Source organism: Aegilops tauschii, chromosome 6 (assembly GCF_002575655.3).
Source record: "Aegilops tauschii subsp. strangulata cultivar AL8/78 chromosome 6, Aet v6.0, whole genome shotgun sequence".
Lineage (NCBI taxonomy): Eukaryota > Viridiplantae > Streptophyta > Magnoliopsida > Poales > Poaceae > Aegilops > Aegilops tauschii.
Genome location: NC_053040.3, coordinates 442,742,367 through 442,748,300, shown reverse-complemented (window position 1 = coordinate 442,748,300; position 5,934 = coordinate 442,742,367). Strand labels below are relative to the sequence as shown.

General features: G+C 51.3%; 1 long non-coding RNA gene across 1 annotated transcript; it reads right to left on the bottom strand.

Moving 5' to 3' along the window:
* Positions 1-2,746: 2,746 nt before the first annotated feature.
* LOC141026280 (uncharacterized) lies at positions 2,747-5,663 on the bottom strand. The gene is made up of 3 exons (XR_012188107.1): positions 4,883-5,663; positions 4,695-4,775; positions 2,747-3,179 (listed from the first exon to the last, which is right to left on the bottom strand). It is a non-coding gene; the product is annotated as an uncharacterized lncRNA (long non-coding RNA).
* Positions 5,664-5,934: the final 271 nt, after the last annotated feature.

Below are 5,934 nucleotides of genomic sequence, written 5' to 3'. Positions count from 1 at the left end.
AACGCCTTTCATTGCGAGGTGGTGACTCAACCTCTTCGCCACTGCTTGAGTCCTCGCTTTCCTCCTCCTCTTCTCCTCCGTCAAACTGATAATCCATGCTTTCGCCTCCACTTTCTTCTCCTTCCTGGTACTGCTCTTGCTCCCCATTCGGCATTGAGTATGTATCCGTATAGATCTGTGAAGCAAAAGAGGTGAACAAAGGATGGTCGACTCAGTAAACAATTGCAAGTCAGAATGAAAAACACTCGAAAATAAAAGATGGACCTTGTCTGGCTGGTTGTAGGTGTCAAATGGAAGAACTCTTCGGGACCCCCTGGGGTTGTCCTTGTTTCCTGTTATGCCTTGCACCCACTGTGCCACCGTCTTCTCATCAACGTCCTCTGGGTGAATCCGAGTGGAATCCTCAATCCCCGAGTACATCCACATCAAGTGATCACGAGCCTGGAGGGGCTGGATACGTCGACTGAGAAAAACTTTGAGCAAATCCATTCCAGTCACACCCTCATGAATCCGCTGAACCACTCGCTCCATCAACATGGCTACCTCCACCTTCTCTGCTGGAGTCACTTTCAAGGTGGTGGGTTTCTGGACTCGCGCCAAAGAAAAGGGAGGGAGACCTGTCGAGTGGCCAGGAGTCGACTTGTCTTTGCAATAAAACCAAGTCGACTACCACCCTCTAACCGAGTCAGGGAGAGTCATCGCAGGAAAAGCGCTCTTCCCCCGCATCTGGATGCCTAAGCCCCCACACATCTGGATTACCTGGGTTTTCTCGTCACTCGGGCTAGCTTTTTTCACAGTCTGCGAGCGACATGTGAAGATGTGCTTGAACAGACCTCGGTGCGGTCGGCAGCCCAGGAAATTCTCACACAGCGAGACAAAGGCAGCGACGTACGTGATAGTATTGGGAGAGAAATGGTGGATTTGAGCTCCGAAGAAGTTTAGAAAGGCACGAAAAAAGGGATGTGGGGGCAAGGAAAAACTGCGGTCGACATGGGTGGCGAGCAAGACGCATTCGCTCTCCTGGGGCTCTGGCTCAGTTTCGTCCCCCGGGAGCCTCCAAGAACCATGCTCGATCAGCCCACTCTCGGCCAGATCCCGCAGGTCATCCAGCTCGATGGTGGACTGGATCCAGTCACCCTGAACCCAGCCGCGCGGCAAGCCGGATCTCGACAACGACCCGCTCCTGCCGGTCTTCTTCCCCTTCCCCTTCGCTGCTCCCTTCTTCACGCATTCTAGCGCCGCCGTCTTGTCCTTCGCCATCGAAGCAAGAGGAGCTCAAGCGGGAGGTGCCGTCGAGAACGGAAGCGGCAGCGGTGGAGAAGCAGAGGAGGAAGAAAGGGGAATTAGGGCGCACTATGCAGAATTCCCCAATCCGATGCCTTATATGGAATCGTTTCCGAGTGACTGACCACTGGGCTCGGGCGATCCTGTCAAATCCCGCAACCGGCGCTCACTCGGTACGTGGAAAAAAAGGTGGCGTGGATATCGAGGCGTCCCTGCCTAATCCATCTCGATTACTGCGGCTTCCTCCGTCCCGCGCGCTTCCCGAAATTTCAAATCCCGCATGATCCGGGGGCAGCAGAACAGTCTGTCAGACCGAAGATTTTTCCCATATCCACACCCGAAGCTTAGCAGCAAAGTTCACTCGACAAACTAAGAATGGATCAAGGCGACTGAAAAAGAAGTTGAAGTCATCATGTTGTTCATTGATCCAAGCAAGACGCTTCCGAAGCGCAAAAATTGAGTCGGAATTATTTTCAACTCCTTCTCCACTCAAACCCTGAACCATTCGGGGGCTAATGACGACGACATGTACCTAGGGTAGGGTCATAGGCCTGACCTAGACGCCCTCCCCAAGGACATTACCCTAAAGTCAGAAGTATTCAAGGCATAACATCATCCACTCAACCAGAAGCATTCCACTCGGAAGGTTCAATGTCACTCGACCATAGCATCAGTCACTCGACAACCAGAAGGTCTAAAGCCGCTCTGAACAGCAACGGTCGGGCATTTACTTTGTAGACTTAATGGTTATTCATGTATCTTTATTGATGGCGTTACTAGTAACGCCCTCTCTTTATGTACCTTAAACCCTGTGTAACTGAGGGCCGGAGGGATCTGGCGCATTCTATATAAGCCACCCCCCTCCTCAGGGACAAGGGTTCGCACCCCCTGTAACTCCACACACATAATCCAGTCGACCGCCTTCGGGCACTGAGACGTAGGGCTGTTACTTCCACCATGAAGGGCCTGAACTCGTAAACCTTGTGTGTACAACTTCATCATAGCTAGTATCTTGCCTCCTCATACCTACCCCCATTCTACTATTAGTATTAGAACCACGACATGAGCCTCGCTCGAGGGCCGGGACCCGAGGATGTAGAGCATCCAGATGAGCAGGAAAGAGGGGGTCAGCGCGAGTCCTACCTGGAAGCGCCACCAAAAGAATGACATGGCCTGACGTCGCACAAGAAGCCGCCCTCACAGCGAAAGAATCACCGCAGGATAGCCGAGATAAGTCACCTTACACGCGCAGGCGTGAACCTTGCGATCAATGCTTTGCCTCCAGCAATCTCGCTCGGGCAAGGATGTTTCCCTTTCAGTCCTTCGGAAGCCGCTTGCACGCCAAAGGGACCCCCTGAGCATCGCGCCTCAGGGGCTCTTACCGGACCTCGGGCCGCTCGCCTCTTGGCACTACAAAAAAATACACTTCCGTGATGATACGTGTTTGTCACAGTAGGTCGCGTTTTTTGTCATGCATGTACATCCATGACGATTTTATGACAGAATCAAGATAGTCATACATGTGCTGTCATAGAAGTTGTGGCACCCCGGCTTAGAGAAACCGGAACGCCCCGTATTCCAGCCCAGAGATCAAGGAGAAGTCTCTGGAATACGGCACTGCTTGACATAGAACAAATCAGCTCTTATTACAAGAATAATAATTACACGGGTCTGATGTTACAACGATCACATCAGCATGGTGACACTACGCTTGCGATACTACTCTTGCTCTATGCTAGCAGCGGAACAACTCATAGTAGCAGAAAACTTCTAGCAGCGGAACAACGACGAAGGTGGTGAACTCCACTCCGCAGGGACTCTGGCTGGGACACGATCTAGCTCGCACGCACGGCAACCTCGACAAGCAACCAAGCAATCATGGCATCACCTGCAATCTGGCATGACACGCCAGGTCAGTACATTGAATGTACTTGCAAGCTCACAACAACCATAAACATCAAGGCAAGACAATAACATAGCATTAACAGGTTAATTAATTAACAACTACCATGATGAAGCAACTACTAAGCATGAGATGAAACTAATACAGTGCTGATAAATCACCATCTCAGATCTCCATAACCATATCTCTCTTGGCTAACCGGCCAAGCAATATACCATCTCGATCAACTAATGATCAAAACCACACGGTGATCTTTCCGGCGATCACTACCATGACCAACACTTGGTCTCGAACTATGATCTTTCCGGCGATCACAACCATGACCAACACTTGGTCTCCAACATCATCATCAACATCCTGCCAAACTGTTACTACTCACAATATATCATCATACAAATCACCTATAAGTCATTCCGTCATGTGAGTGTTGATCGAAGGGTGGGACCTAGTACGAACCCATGCCCATGACCGAGGACGCGGCTATCGATAGATTTAATTACACACACTCTGCAGAGGTAGCGCACTTTACCCACACCACGGAACCCATGGCCTCGCACTCCCATTTGGGTGGACCAACGGAGTTCCGACAAAACCGATCTACTGCCATGACACTCTCCCGGCCACTCCGACCCACTCCCAACTGGGCTAGTCCTGGGTGGCCCCGTGTCTACCAAAGACACAACGACCACCGTCGTGGCCAAAACGTCCCTCACGGGGACCAGATCCATAACAATAACAACGGGCACACAAGGTTATGTCTGCTTACCGGGCCAGGGTAAGCATGCCCATAACCTTCCCTAGTTGGAGGCGCCGATGAGAGGCACGACAATAGACCGCATTAGGGCCTTCCCATAAAAGGCAAATGTGGTTGCACTGGAAAAAGCCCGGTTCGGTGGCACCTGACCAACTTAATGACGGAATTTAACCCCAAAATATAGTAGTAATGACTGATACTCTGATATCATCTATCAACCTATAATCCAAGTCATAACAATATCCAACAAATAATCCAAACATAATCTCACCATCTCAAAATACTCCAAGGGTAGCACAACACTACTGTCATGACGAATCTGAAAACAATAATCCTACTACTCCAATAACAAGAATAAAGCTATTCGGCTAAGATCCACATGTAAACATCATCTCCGAAAATAATATTCCAAGCAACAGAACATCAACTAGCATCATGAAAATAATCATACTAACCACTAATAATCCAAAGGCAGCATGATATCCAAAGTAATACTCCAAAATATAATAACATATACCATCATGAAAAATAATCATAATAGCCACTAAGAATCCAAAGACACATGTCATCCACATAATCATCAAAATATAATCCTAGAACTCCAAGCAACATCATGGCAATATCAAGATCAAAACAATACTCCGGGAAGTGCCATGAACAAGTCACAAGTAGCTAACACAATATTTTAAACAAGTTTAAATAAAGAAACCATGTCACTGCGTTGCAATCATGCAAATGGAGGGTGTGGCTTGCCTGGGGTGGAAGAAATCATCGAAAAGAAGTGCGAGAAGCTCGCGGAAAAGATCGTCGGAAAACGTTCTCTCTCGGAGGGGGCTGAATAAGGCAGGGGCAAAATGGTCATTTTCAGAATGTCAAAACATGGTGAAAATGGTTCCATCAGAACGGGCTCGACGAAACAAAGAAGTGGGCTTTGGATTCACCTGATTCGGAGCTAGGAGTAAAAAGATACACTTGTTTCTCTGCCAGGGGCCTATCTGTAAGAAAAATCTTAACAAGTGGGCCTGGGCAGAAAAATGGAAAGCGTACTTTAAAGAATACGCCTTCGCTTCAGGGAAAATGTATTCCTTGCTGAAACAGATACATAATACGCTTTCAGTTAAGGGAAGCGTACATTGGCTGAAATAGAGGCAAAATACGCTTTTGGGAGAAGAAAACAGAAAGCTGGAAGTTCGTCTCCACTTATGTGACGTGGCTGGCGGGGTCAACGGCTGAGGGGCTGACGCGCGGGGCCCGCGGCCAGTTCGCAGGGGGGTCGTCGTCTTCATCTACCTCGCTCGCGCCTGCGGAGCAGAGGGAGGTCGCCGGCGCGGGGGCTCGTCCGGCCGGCTCCGGCCATCCCTCGCCTCGCTCGACCTATGGGCGAGCTCAGCAGGAGGAGCCGCACCCGAAGGTGGAGGTCACGGGCTCCAGAATGGACCGAGGCGGCGACGACATGAACTCCGGCGGACGGCGGTTCGGGCAGATGCGGGAATGGCGATGTGGCTGCTCCGGCGGCAATGCGTGGGGTTTAGGAGACTCGCAGGAGCACGGGGAAGACGAGGGTAAGATCAAGGACTGGAGGGGTGGCTCGGGTCGGCCGGATTTGAGCGGAGCACGGCGGTGAAGCTTCGGCCATGGGAGGGCAACGAGAGCTCCTTGAGCTCGTTTGGGTGGTCGGGGAGGCCTATAGGGGAGAGGTGAGGAGTCTGGTGCGGTCTAGGGAGCTCGGGGTGGCTTATATAGCCGAGGGGAGGGGGAGCCGTGCTGGCGTCGCCGCGGACGCGTGCCCACGCGCATGAGCTCGGAGGCAGGCGACGAGGGAGGCACATTGGAGTCTCTCACGGGGCAGAGGCGGCCAAGGGATCACAGGTAGGATGACGACGGCGACGAGCAGAGCCAAACGGAGCATTGTGCTCTCGTGGGCGTTCGGCGGTGATCGTCGGTGAGCGGTTTTACTGAGAGGGAGAGAGGTCCAGGATGACGGAGACGACGC